The 14,934-nt window shown below is 40.6% G+C and overlaps 1 long non-coding RNA gene and 1 other non-coding gene across 2 annotated transcripts in view; both read right to left on the reverse strand.

Moving 5' to 3' along the window:
- Positions 1 to 335, reverse strand: part of LOC128560296 (uncharacterized) — a 43,788-nt gene extending 43,453 nt beyond the window's left edge. Inside the window, exon 1 of the long non-coding RNA XR_008372927.1 lies at positions 141 to 335. This is a non-coding gene — a long non-coding RNA (uncharacterized LOC128560296). The remainder of the gene's footprint in view (positions 1 to 140) is intronic.
- Positions 336 to 9,743: 9,408 nt separating this feature from the next.
- Positions 9,744 to 9,851, reverse strand: LOC128560505 (U6 spliceosomal RNA). The gene has a single exon (XR_008373003.1). It is a non-coding gene; the product is annotated as a U6 spliceosomal RNA (small nuclear RNA).
- Between the last annotated feature and the right edge of the window lie 5,083 nt (positions 9,852 to 14,934).

Below are 14,934 nucleotides of genomic sequence, written 5' to 3' on the forward strand. Positions count from 1 at the left end.
GAGGCTTCACAGCACCCCACTCCCACTGCTCCACCCAAAGCAATGTGTTCATGTTCATGTAGTCACTATTTTCCAAAATTTGCAAAAGTAAGATTTTAACCATAATCAGTTACAACTAGTCACTTCCACTATTGCCTTACCTCCATCCCATTAAGAAGCGGCTGCAGCATTCTGAGGTCCCATCAAGTTGGGGTTTCTCAGCCTCAGCACTACTGACATTCAGGGCTAGATAGTTCTTGGTATTGGAGCTGCCCCGAGCATTGTAGGGTGTTTCCCAGCACCCCTGGCTCTACCCACTCAATGCCAGTACCACCAACATGCCCCAGTCATGACAACCAAAATGTCTCCAGATACTGTCAAAAATATCTGAGGGGGTGGTGGGGCAAAATTCCCAGTGGTTGAGAACCACTGACCTAAGAGGACATTGATTTGAGGATATATTTAGTCTGGGGTTACATAGTTACATGGTTTGCAGTAACTTCCATGCACACTTACAGTCCCAGCTGCACTGGTTGGAATGGTTTCCAGGAAACTTGCCAGCTCACTGTGCTGATTCAGCCGGGGCATGATGGGCAAAGCCAGAGGGGTCATGTTGATATGAACAAGTCCGTGGCACTTGGCACTTGAAGTATGTGGGTGGTAGAGGAAAAACAAGGTTTAAAACTTATGGAGCCAGAAACTACTCTGCAGAAAATTCTTCCAATCAGAAGCATAAGGGGTTTGACTTCTCACCAAAGCTGATCAAAATGAAAGTTCTAATAGTCAGTGTGTGAATTAGAAATGCTCCAAAATACATACACCATGGAATACTATTCAGCCACTAAAAAAATGGAAACTTTACATCCTTTGCATTAACCTGGATGGATGTGGAACACATTATTCTTAGTAAAGCATCACAAGAATGGAGAAATAAGAACGCTATGCACTCAATTCTGATATGAGGACAATTAAGGTCCTAGTACATGGTGGGGGGTGGGGGATAGAGAGAGCTGAGAAAGGGAAGGAGGGAGCGGGTGGGGGGTCAAGGGTGTATGGTACACCTTTTGGGGGGCTGGACACAAAGATAAGAGGGTTCTTATCTAACAAAAACAATCAATGTAACCTGGTTCTGTGTACCTTCAATGAATCCACAACAATAAAAAAAAAGAAAGAAAGAAAGAAATGTACCAAAAAGGACATTTCTTTTATTTCTGTAGAGAACCAGTAGGAACTACTCTGAAGTGAAGAAGAAAATAGAAACCAAAATATTTCAAAGCTTGCAAAAACCAGCAATTCCTTAAGAAGGAGATACATATTGAGTAGAAGTCATGAGCAGGCTTTTAGATTTCTTGATATTCCATCCAAAGAGAAGAATGAATCATATGAACACAGAACAGAGTTTTACTTTCTTTCCTTTCTGCTCATTGACATGAAATGACTGCTATAGATGAAGATCACACAAAACTTAAAATGCTCCACTGGGGGCGGCGCCTGTGGCTCAACGTGTAGGGCACCGGTCCCATATGCCGGAGGTGGCGTGTTCAAGCCCAGCCCCGGCCAAAAAAAAAAATGCTCCACTGGAACGAGGATGTCAGTGACAAACTGTGCAAGGAGCTCTGTCAATCCAGAGAATATTCAGGATTCATTATTATGCCAGAACCCTTGAAGAATTCTGGGACAAATTTAACAGAGAATTTCTTAAATTTGACAGCAATTCTAATGTCTTACAAGACATTGCAAGTTATGAAGCTGCAAGACACTTTTTTAAATCATCAAGAACAATAGCAAAAGTTGATTTGATCAGCCCTGCGAGAAGAACAAAATTATCTTATTAATTCTTTCCATAAATAGCATAATACAAATTGTTATATGAAGAGGTAGTCAGAACTTGTAGCTCAAAAATAGAGGGAACAAATTATTAATGAGTCTGGATATCCAACAGGCAACTAATAAGATTATCATATTATTCTGGAAGCTGCAACCTTTGTGACAATTGATGGCTTTAACATTTTGAATTTATTGAGATTTTCCTCTAAAATATTTTTAATTCATAATTTCTATTTTTTTCTTATGGGAGACCCCAGGCCTGCCCCTGAATACTCACCCATCCAGGCCCTAGGTACTATGTGTATGTATATGTCCTGTCAGGTCACACACCCATCTAACAAGTGAGATCTGTCACTGTCCTTTGTATTATTAATCTAATCTGTTGAATCTTATATCTTGCTCTGAAACATATTAAAGACTCAGAGACTTAACATGGAAGTGCCCAAAAGTCTACATCACAGAAGAAATTGCTTTGTCCTTTACTACCAGATTGTAGAATCTATGTGTGCCAGTGACTCTAGTGTCACAGGACAGAGACCCCGCCGCCTCACAGTGACCTATAGTGGGTACAGAAACTCTCCAGACAGCAGCTCACATGACTGCTATGAACTACTCACTCCATTAAATTGTCTCCCACTTTTTTAAATATAAAAGACATATTAGGTAGGTTATGAATAGGGAAAATTACATTTAGTTTACTATCATCCCACTGCACAAATAGCTAAGGATCAAGTAGTAATATGGCATTATTTATACATTGCAGTCATTTATACTGATGATACATATTTTTAGTTTTCTGAGGAGAAAGATTTTTAGCCTTGTGAGCCATCTGGGAGAAGCTACTAGCCTATTACATTTCCCAGAAATCTGAGTGCCAGGACCATGTGCTAGCACCTAGCACAGTGCCCGAAATATAGATGCTCAACAAATATGTGGTGAATGGATAAGACTCTACCACACTTCCCAGTTTCCTGGGAGTGAAGCAGGAAATGAGTAAATGTGAGTAGCCATTTTCTTTGTGCAGTGACCTCTACTTATAAAAGGGAAACCCATTGTACAGAAATCTGTGAGATTACAGAAATGAGCAGACTCTTAAAAAGGAAGTGACACTGGATCCCAGTGACTATTGAAGACATACCTCAACAGCACCAACAAAGCCTAAGATGAGCCTTCCAAGAACCAAAAGGCAACTAAACACTAGAAATCCCCATGAGGTACTATTTATTTATCTTAAAGACTAAATTTAGCAAAATTCTCTCTCATACCAAACACTAGGCAACCCAAAGATTTAACCTCAAGAGGATATAATTGATTGTAAAGTATTCTCATTTTCCATGCATGTCTGTATGTCTACATATCTGGCTGTTGGAACTATTAGGCAGAAAAGCATAATACATATACTAAAATGTGGTGATTTATAAAAGTCACTTGAATCTCAATACTTATTACATAGGGGAACATTTCCTTCCTTCTCTTTTGAAAATGTACACCTCTAACACCATATTCCACAGGAAAAAGTTTTCTGTGGCCAACTTTATAGAAACACATATTAAAAAGGCTTCTAAAACCCTGCCAAAATCCTTTCCTCACCAATGACTGGCTTTGTATTTGTTAGACCTGAATCAATATACAAGATTTCTATATTCTCTTGCTTTTGCTCTTTATAAATTTTTATTTAGATGATTATCCTCATCTGTAAATAGATGCTTTAACCTGCTCTTTGAGGAACTAAGTGCAAAGAAATTTTTTAAAGGAGGCAGTATGAGATGATCATTCAAAGGACTGAAAGCTTGCGAGGTTTCATTTCTGTCTTTGGCAGTACCTGAAGCTCACAGCGTATCTTATCCCGTGTTCCTTTATATTCCTTCCTGCCTACTTTCCAGTGAGCAACCAGAGTATTTATGCTGCTTAATTAACTATTACTTAAAATACAATGATTTTCCTAAGAAATCATAAAATTAAGAACCCAAATGTGTAATCTATTTGTATAGGATATACAGGATGTTACTTCTTTCAAGAGTATTTTTCAAGATCATATAGGCGATGGCAACCTGATTTCCCAAGTTGATTAAATTTGAAACCTGACCATTGGGGGATAAAAATGCAAATAAGTCTAAATGACTTGAAATAGAACTAGGCTTCAATTATATTTTAATGACTTTCACAACAAACCTCAGTGTCTGTTTTGGCAAAAAATTTCTCATAACTTTATTGAAAAAAATAAGCTCAAGATGCCAAAATATTTTTAGCAAAATCTCCGACTGATGGTTTATTGCTTTGTGATTAAAAATAATAGAAAAAAATCCACAAAAATAAAAGAATCTGGAATGAAACTGTTAAAATTCAAATTTAAATTCTTCCAGCAGAATTTAAAATTTGTTTGAATGATGTCAGTACCAGTTCCGCATCAGCACTCTGCCATGCCATTCCTCATGAGGGGACACGCTGCATGCAGAGTTAAACATTTCATGTTGGTCATAGAGAGGGGCGGTAACTGGATTGTGGTCCATGGACTATATAATCCAGAGGCCCCTCATGAACTGGTCATGGGCCTGAAGAACAGTGAATCCAGGTTAGGGCAGTGGCTGACACTGGCCAGTGCTGACTGACCCATAAGCAATCAGCTGTGACTTTGGCCCTTCATGTCAATGGATCTAACACTTCACAGTAGGATCTTGTGAAGTTCCTTGAGGTTAGACAAAATTGGGAAAAAAAATAAAGTCCAAGACTGAGTTGGCTACATACTACACCATTATGAACTACATCTACTGGGAAGGACAACCGTTGTGGGCTGGAAATGGGTACAGCTTCTAACCAACTCCCATTCCAAGGCCCAAAGAGGGGAGCAGCCAGCCATGCAGTCTGCAGTGAGCTGGAATTGGGTTCGGAGCTCTCTGTTTGCAACTTAAGTCTTCCACACAGCTTGGCCATACATTCTACCTTGATCAAACCAATTCTACTCCTTAAACCCTTAAAGAGGCCAAGACTTATGCTTTGGATATGGGTTCTCCTGGAAGGCTTGTCTTCAACAGCATTTCTCTTTTAGCACCAAATTCTATTCCTTCTAGTCCATCCCTGAGCTTGCCATCCTTTAAAGTGAGTGCCAAAGGAGAAAGATGATGTTAATCGAGTGTCCTAATTTCTCCTCATAAAAGTTATGAAGTTGCTTGATGAAGCTAATTTATTATAGAGTCAGTGTATGGTGGGTTGAGGGTGGGGGTGCTGTTTCATCTCAGTTCCCAGATCTTTTGCTGATGAGACCTTTGATCTCCTGCCCACATGAAGTCCATGAATCAGTGCCATTTACCATGTGCACTTAGATAATTGAAATAATAAAGCTGAAATGGATACAAAAGATCTACTATTTCATGAATAGCAACTCCTTTTTATCAGGACACCAACAGTGAATCAAATTAGACCACCTACATTCCTGCTCTGGAAAAAAGATCTATCATCTTGTCCCATCTTTCCACCATCCTACCTATTTTCATTTTCTTCCTCAAAAGGTGCTAATACTCACACACATGTGCACACACATACACACATATACACAAACTTATACATATATGTGAGCTTCTAGTCAAAATTGTTATTCTGAGTGGAAACAAGGTGGGAATTTATACTACTGATAATACACAGGAGGAAAGTTGGACACAAAGTCCATATTTTTTTGCTTCACTGTAGCTATAAAAGTTTAAACATACAAAAATTGGAAGTTTAAAAACTCAGCTTACTATAAACTTTGAAATGCTACACTGAAAAAGAATAAAAGTGCTCATGTTTAAAACCACTTAACCTGCTATAAAATCAGGAAAGGATATCATTCTTAAAAATTAAATACCCCTAAAACAAACAGAGTCAGGAAGACACCGTTGTTGTGAGAGGACTTCATTAATTTTGCACAGTGTTTTGAATGTCCAAGCCTGGTTTGAAATCCCAGTGACAATAAATCAGAGTTCACCTCCCTTATTAGAAACTGACACCAATTTGTATGTGGCAGCGCATACTTGATTCCAAAGGATTCCTTTAGATCAGTTTTCAGTTTTGATGATGGTTTTCCATCAAGGATTGAATTTCAAAACTCTAAAACAAACCATCCACAGCTTTAAGTCACCAGGAAAGCAATAAAAGAGAGCATACTCTGGACAAAGAATGCCAGAAAAGAAAACTTCTAAGGGAAACCTCTGTGAAAAGAAGCACTTAGCTAATAGATGTATGGCATTAGCAACGCACGGTGTCTCTTGCCTTCTGTGACACAAGATTACAGCTTGAAAGTCGTCTGAGTTCCAAGTGTGGGAGCTGTTTCCATCAAAACCTCCCTTTGTCATCATGTGCAGATATAGCATCTCAGGCAACCATTTTTTTCTCTAGAGGTAATTCTTCCTCAGAAACTAAAACAGTGCCAGGCTCACACAGGAAACTCAAGAAATACTAGTGAATTCATTAGCCAACACCCTTACCTCCGCAGAGACCCTCTTCCACATAGCCCTACAACTGTTGGAACTCAGAACACAATATACCCAAGATGGCCCTTGGTATGCTGAGTACTTTAAAGAGAAGGACATTGGGAGGCCTAGGAAGCAAGGTTTCTCTGACCTTCTCCTACCCCCTTTCTCCTGCCCCTCTTCCTCAGTGACTTGAGTCATAAAAATCAGAATTCCTCTTCCCTGAGGCAGGTCACAGAAACTAAAACTCCCCATCCCCACCCCAACCTGCACCAAAACAAGCTATAAAACCTAGAAAGGTCACTCTCTCCTTTCTCCCTCACACACTCTTATCCGGTGGGGCCTGACCCATGCCCAGGAGGACGAAAATGCTACATAGAGAGGCCAAGAGGAATCTGAGCAGACGGGTCTTGCTGGGTTTCAGCCTGTTACTATTAGATTATACCCTTTGTCCAATCACATTTCTACCCAGCTGTCCATTCTTCATTGGATCTAAGCATAAAAATGGGCAGTTTTCCCTGGATCTTGGGGATCTTAATTCCTGAAGCCTCTATATCACGTAAAACGTTGATTGGATAAATCTGTTACGCTTTTCTTTTGTTAACCTGTCTTTACTTACAGGCATGTCGGTAGTGCCCCTTCCATTGGGTAAGGAAAGAAATGACAACACAACGAGAAATTTTATTTCCCCAAAGCCTCTGGAACTTTCTGCCCAAACCATCCAGATACCTCCTTGGATTGACTGCCAAACTGGGTATTTTAGCACATAGGAGTGCTCTCTGGAAGCTTCTGTACAGGTGAGCAGATTAAATCAACAACAGCAAAGAGAACAAATCAGCAAGGAAGTGAATCACAAACTCATTTCTCCTCCCACCAAATATGTTCAAACAAAACTAAAAACTCCAACAACCTTTAGGGGACTTTTTAATCTTGTGTTTTTGTTTGCATTCCTTACAATTTGGGTATCAGCACTCATGAAGTCCTTAATTTTAGCTTTTTAGACTATGATGGTTTTTATTAGAGAAACTTGAGATTTTAGAAGGCTTAGAAACACCCCCCATAGCCAGGCATCAGGGATCAGAGGACCCTCCTGTCTTTGAGTATATCAATAATGAACTTCATAAAAATTTTGAGAAAATAAAGTATGAACCAGCTCACCAAAAGGAATTTACAATTCAGTTCAATTTCAAAAGCATCTTACTGAGCATAGGGCACACATTAGACCAGGTAATGGGGAATCAGAAAGGATTGAGATGTGCAACCACCCAGGAGAGAGAGAGGACAGAGGCACAGCCAGGTGGGGGGAGCTGGAGTCTGCTCCAGAGGCTTCTTCTCCACCAGGCAGTTGGCAGCCTGCCCTGGGGTCTCACCGTATTCTCCCTGACCTCCTGGCAGAGTCGAAACAGAGTGCCTGAGTCAGGAGCGGGCGCAAGACCGAGGGAACATTGCAAAGAGCCATTCAGCTTAGAAAGCCTCGGGGGACATTTTTATCTGCTGCAGGCAGTGGGAAAAGAGGCTGATACGACACATAGGGCAAGGCTGCCTAGAGATGCCAACAGCCACATTGCAGTGGGGGGCCAGGGAGGATCAGAGTCCAGCCATAGATCCAGGCACCACCTTGCTGTCTATCCAGGGACCAGCCAGTGAGAGCAAGAGCAGCCTGGATGCCACACACCCAGCCACTGGGTAAAGACCAGTAGGGGCCAGGACTGGTGGCTCATATCTATAATCCCAGCACTTTGGGAAGCCAAAGCAAGAGAATCACTTGAGACCAGAAGTTTAAAACAAGCCCGGGCAACATAGTGAGACCTTGTCTCTACAAAATAATTTCAAAATTAGCAGAGCATGGTGCCACAGACCTGTAGTTCCAGCTATGGAGGAGGCTGAGGCAAGAGGATCACTTGAGCCCAGGAGTTCCAGGCTGCAGTGAGCTATGATCACACCATTGCACTCCAGCTTGGGTGACAGAGCAAGATTCTTTCTCTAAAAAACTCCCATACCTATTTTCTTTTTCTTTTTCTTTTGTTTAGAGACAGCATCTCACTTTGTCACCCTCAGTAGAGTGTCATGGCATCACAGCTCACAGCAACCTCCTGCTGTTGGGCTTAGGTGATTTTCTTGCCTCAGCCTCCCAAGTCGCTGGGACTATAGGTGCCTGCCACAATGCCCAGCTATTTGTTTGTTGTAGTTTGGCCAGGGCGGGGTTCGAACCCACCACCCTCGGTATATGGGGCCAGCACCCTACCCATTGAGCCACAGGTGCTGCCCACCCCCTACCTATTTTCATAAAAGGTGCTAACACTCACACACATGTGCATACACAAACACATTCATACACACAAACTTATACATATATGTGAACTTCTAGTCAAAATTGTTATTCTGAGTGGAAATGACATGAGAATTTAACTACTGGTAATACACAGGAAGAAAGTTAGACACAAAGCCCATACTTCTTTGCTTTACTGTAGCTATAAAAATTTAAGTGTACAAAAATTGGAATGGAAATTAAAGAAGCTGAGCAGTCGTCCCCCAAAAAACAGGTTTCTCTCGAGCAGTGATTTTTAATCAGTGTACCATCTTAGGAGTGCTGAGAAAATTTTTTTTAAAACTTAATTAAATTATTTTTGAAAGAAGTTCAAAGCACAGTAAGTATATTCTTTTCTCTTTTTTTTGAGACAGTCTCACTTTGTCACCCTGGGTAGAGTGCTGTGGTATCACAGCTCACAGCAACCTCAAACACTTGGGCTCAAGCAATTCTCTTGCCTCAGCCTCCCGAGTAGCTGGACTACATGTACCCGCCACAACACCCGGTTATTTTTTAGAGACAGAGTCTTGCTCTGGTTTCACTCTTTTCTTTTCTTTTTTTTTTTTATTAAATCATAGCTGTGTACATCAATATGATCATGGGGCACCATACACTTGTTTCATAGAATATTTGACACATTTTCATCTCATTAGTTGACATAGCCCTCCTGGCATTATCCTAGTTACTTTGTCAAGACATTTACATTCCACATTTGCCAAGGCTCACATGTACCCTCGTAAGATGCACCACATGTGTGATCCTTTTAACCCCCTCCCTCCACCCACCTCCCCCTCCCTCCCCATGCTTTCCCCCTTCCCCCTGTTCTTAGGTTGAAACTTGGTTATAGCTTCATGTGAAGGTCCTAAGTTAGTTTCGTAGTAGGGGTGAATACACTGGATATTTTTTCTTCCATTCTTGAGACACTTTACTGAGAAGAAAATGTTCCAGCTCCATCCATGTAAACATGAAGGAGGTGAGGTCTCCTTCTTTCTTCAAGGCTGCATAGTATTCCATGGTGTACATATACCACAATTTGTTAATCCATTCATGGATCGTTGGGTACTTGGGTTTCTTCCATGACTTAGCAATTATGAATAGGGCTGCAATAAAGATTCTGGTACAAATATCTTTGTTATGGTGTGGTTTTTGGTCTTCTGGGTATATGCCCAGCAGAGAAATTACAGAAAAATATGGAACGCTTCACAAATTTGCGTGTCATCCTTGAGCAGAGGCCATGCTAATTTTCTCTGTATCGTTCCAATTTTTAGTATATGTGCTGCCGAAGCGAGCACACTCTTTTCTTTTTGATCGACATAATTTAAGTGTGCTATGGAAGTTTAACTATAGGTTCAAGTGTGCGTGAGATAAAAAAGGTTGAAAAACACAGATCTAGGGAGACTTTTAAAATTATTACTGGGGTTAACATTTAAGTGGGATATGTACTTAGTTATTTTCTTCCCTCCTGCTACCTAGAAGGCTAGAGGCTTCAACAGGGCACAGATGTTTACAGAAAAGGAGACTTCACTGTCTCTTGTGCATGTGACTTGCAGTGACCAACCCCACCGACAAAAAGAGAAAGGCAGGGCAGATTTCCCAAACTTGGAGAATGAGGTGAGTAGAAAGGTGTAGTGTGGAGAAAATAAGCATCACATTTATAAATTAAAAAGATTTTCAACTTGACTGTAGAAGAGAGTTTAAGAACAAGACCCTCCAAGGTCAGGGCAGTACGGACGTTTCTAATTCCCTGGGTAGAGCATTTAAACCTTATTTTTCTGACTGTAATCTTAAGCCTGATTTTGCTAAACACCAGCATTTTTTCTGAATTACAAAAGAATCAGAATTTCAAATTAATGTCAGCATTTACCTTCAATGCTTTAGTCCAGAGATCTTTCTATTTCATTGAGAAACACACTCACCATCTCACTACTGATGGAGAGAAGAGAGCTCCTTAGGGTAAAACAAATCTCATAGGCAAGGGAAGCTGAATTTATTATACACGTGTTCATGTAAAAATGATCAAAATGAGCAAAATAATAATAAGAGACAATAGTAAAATGGCACCACACCAAGGGATTGCATGGTTTTACTTTCCACCGGACTGTAAACTGTCTGAAAGAAACAAAAAAAATAAAGGGATGTCTGGATTGAATTTCAGCACTTTGCATGAGGAATTAATTACCTCCAATTTCAAAACTAGCCTTTCTGGGATTTGCTTTCAACTCTGAGATATTTATGATTGCGGATTTTTTTTACACTGAATTAGCAGTGTCTCCACCCCCATTTTATTATCTATGGTATGAATGCAGCCACATCTTCCCCCCACCCCTCCATAGAGCACCAAGGTCTTCATGAGCTCATCAGGGAAAAGGGGCTATTGTCAGATGCCTTCAGCATCCATCACCTAAACCAAGTTCAGAAAAAGGGCATGTCTCCCCACTACCTGCACTTCTTTAGCAAAGGAGGGTGGGGGTAGCTACCTCTACCTCAGTGCTGGCTGGCGCCATCTGTAAGGCAAGCAAACTCTGCAGCAAGCACTGAGCAATTGAATAACACCCTCATGGTCAGGGACATGTCTTCCATGTTGGTCTACATGTATATTCCTTGAGGGGAAATTGACTTTGTCCTCTAAAACCATGGGTATCTGCAGCTCACATGCCCCCTCATCCAAAATTTTACTAATTTAAATTGAATTGTGTCTGGTAGTTTGAGTTGGACTTTGTTTGCGAGGAGAGAGCTCCTGCCACCTAGTTTACATGGGCTTTTGAGTTAGTGGGGGTTGCACACGTGCAGAGTCATCTTTACCTGCTCAACGTTGCTAAACTGTTTCATGTTTTTTTTTTTTGTTTGTTTGTTTACCAGCATCTCATTCTGTGACCCCAGCTAGAGTGCAGTGGCATGATCACAGCTCACAACAACCTCAAATTCCTGCGCTCGAGCAATCCTTCTGCCTCAGCTACCCAAGTAGCTGGGACTACAGGTATGCACTACCACACCAGGCTAATTTTTGTATTTTTAGTAAAGACAAGACCTTGTTCTTACTGAAGCCATTCTCCAACTCCTGGCTTCAAGTGATCCTTGACTACTTGAACTGTCTTTTAACTCTGCCTGAAATACCCTCACTCAATTATCCTCCAGCAAATTCCTACATGCTCTTCAAGACCCAGCTCAACCGCCACCGCTGAGGCTTCGTGGACTTCCCCCAGGGAGGTGATCCTCCTCCGAGCATCCTTATGAGCCTCTCTTTTGTGCCCCACATCACTGCTCTTTGTACCCGTCTGTTAGGAGGTCTGGCAGTCTCCCTCCCACCAGGGACTCACAGAACCTTGAGGATGAACAGTTGATTTTAAGATAATCCTCCGTAAACAGTATTTATTCAATAAAGGCTAATTGAAGCCAGTGTATCCTAACAGAAGGATACTAAGACAACTGAGCTAAGCTATACTAGGAGATAATAATTTGTCACAAAAGTTTTGCTTTGCAGTGAACTTTGTTCATTACCAGAATAGGGTGGCAATGGAGGAGATCTGACACTCAAGCCAACAATTATTAGCTGATAAGTACTGAAGAAGGACTATGAAGGGAGAGGATAGTAATCAAACAAAATGTTGCAGTTGATATGATAAATAGGATCCTCCTAAATTAACTTGTTAATTGATCACTGCTGCCCCAGTAATTACAGGATGCACAAGGGCCTATACACAGATAAAACAGGTGGGAGACATGGAGTCTAATTTTTTGAGGGAGGTCCTGAGAGAAATGCCAAGCCTCAGGGTATGGGCCAGAATCCCGGGCAGGAGAATGGTCTGCGGTGAATCTGAGTGTCTGTGAAGGGCCTAGGTGTCTGTGTTCTAAACACACCCCACAGTGACCCCTATGCACAACACTCTGAAAATCTATGCACGGGACGAGACTGATCTCTCTGGTATAAATTTCTATCCTGAACTTGCTTCAGAAACAAATTTCAATGGAGAAAGTATGATCTTTTCAATAAATGTTATTGCAGCAATTGCAAATCTATATAGAAAAAAATTGTGTCTATTGACTCCCACCTCAATCCACATACAAAAAATTCAATTCCAAATGGTTTGTAGATCTAACTATAAAACATAAAAGAATAGCTCTTCTGGAAGAAAACATAGAATAGCGCCATGACTTGGTATAGGAAAAGATTTCTTAACAGATCATAAAAGCATTACGTAATTTTCCCTTTATGGAAAAATATATTAATTCAAATATACTGTAAGAACAAAACTTGGGTTACCAAAAGACACCATTAAGAAAGTGAAATCCAAGCCATAAAATAAATAAAAACATTTATGATACATGTGTCGTGTTTGACAAAGGACTTATAACCAGAATAAATAAAGAACCCCCACAAACAAATAAGGAGATGGTAACTGGACAGTAAGATGGACAAACACTGAACAGGCACTTCACAAAAAGAAATATACAGATGGTCACTTCACAAAAGGAACTATACATGGGTAAAGGTGCCCAGCATCGTTAGCTCTCAGCGATGTGAAAATTAAACCACAGTAGATGCCACGTTACAACTGGTAGGATTGAAGACAATTTCTATTTTTACACATAGAAAATAGCATTTTCTTGGCATTTACACATAGAAAATAGCAGAAGCAAAAGTGTCTGACTTTCTCCCACCGTTCTCCCCTGGAGCAGGCCATAAAAGAAACTCTGACCTTCCCCTAAAGTTGCCATTTCACCAGAGTCTTCCCTGTACCCAGACAAAAGGAATAAAGACATAGAGACACAAGGAAGAATCTGGACAAACAGGCCTTGCTGGGGTTCCCCAGTTTGTCACCACTAGATCAGGCCGTACTGTTCTCCAACCATACTTCTTCACAACTGTCCATGCAAACACACAGCTCTCTCTATCCCTTTGGTTCTTCATTTCAGATGGTTCCTGTGCCACATTAAATATATATTAATTTGTTTTTCTTTGCTCTCTCTTTTGTTATTCTAAGTCTCCAACCTTGCAATGAGTGAAGATACTACTTTTTCTCCCATACACACACAATAGAATGGCTAAAATTTAAAAGACTAGCAAGGTCAATTTAGAAATGTAAGAGAGGAAAAAACTCTTCCTCTCTCCATCTTGGGATCTTCAGCTGGTTTCCTATAAATTAGACTGGCCAAAGACAGATTAACAGGAGAAAAACAAACAGAAGTTTATTAGCATGAGCGTGGAGTTTACACATGGACATGCCCAGAGATGAGTAACTGAAACGGGTGTTTAGAATTTGAGTTTATATACAATCTTAGGCTGAAACAAAGGAAAAGAGGTTTGAAGGTTCCAGGTAGGGGAAGCAAGTTATAGGAAGGTGACTAGGAATTATGGTAAACAAGAGCTGTATAGTAAAATGTATTATTTAGATTTTAAGGAGTAGCTTTTCCATTGATAAGAGTTAAGAGTCCTCCTCCTGGCATGGGAAAGGAAGGCACCTCTACAAACTGAAATTTCCTTTACAACAGGAAAACCTGTGCCCTGTTTTAAGTGCTTTTCCTGACTCTGATAGTTCTCAATGGCCTTTAGTTCATTAGAAAGGGTAAATCGAAGCATGATTGTACAATAAAACCCTCTGCAGCCAAAGGACTTGAAGAAGTACTGTGTGACGGAATCTTACCCACACTATGCTGAGGACAAGAATCTGGGCCCTCAGGAGTATATTCTGTGTGATTTGACCTATATGAAGTTCAAGGTCAGGTGGAAGTAATCTCTGGTGATAGAAGTCAGCAGAGGTGCCCTCCCAGGGGCGCAGGGAAAGGGCAGGAGCTTGAAGGATGCTGCATTGTTCTGTTTCTGGATCTGAGTGCTGCTGGTTACATGAGTGTATTCAGTAGGTTGAAATTCATCAAGCTGAATATATGTATTTTATGCACTTTTTTGTATGTATGTTTACTTCAATAAAAACATATTTGAAAAATAAACTTCTTAAGCAAGCCTGCCTATCTCAATAGACATTTGGTGTTAGCATTCCACAGCCAAGGATACTCTGCCACCCAACAGCATTGCTAAGCTGGACTTCGCCCATAAAGCCACTCTTCTGTATGATTATAATAGATTTCTGCATTTATGTGGCGCCTTTCCTCTATAGAGATCAAAGGGCTTCTGCATAATAAAAGATAGCATATCAAATGCAGCATATCAAATGCACTTAGCTCTGAGGGAATAAAGGGGGAAAATTGAACTCAGGGAATATAATCAAGGAAACATAGATGTAAAATAAGTTATATAAACTTGTGTAAAAAGAATCATAAACATCAACTATTAAGAATTCATTTGTGTGAAATAAAAGGCTTGCTTCTCTTGAGGTTGGTTCCTTATTCTTGACAAGGAAGGACAGAGAGCAGCCTCAG

This window comes from Nycticebus coucang, chromosome 11 (genome assembly GCF_027406575.1).
Source record: "Nycticebus coucang isolate mNycCou1 chromosome 11, mNycCou1.pri, whole genome shotgun sequence".
Lineage (NCBI taxonomy): Eukaryota > Metazoa > Chordata > Mammalia > Primates > Lorisidae > Nycticebus > Nycticebus coucang.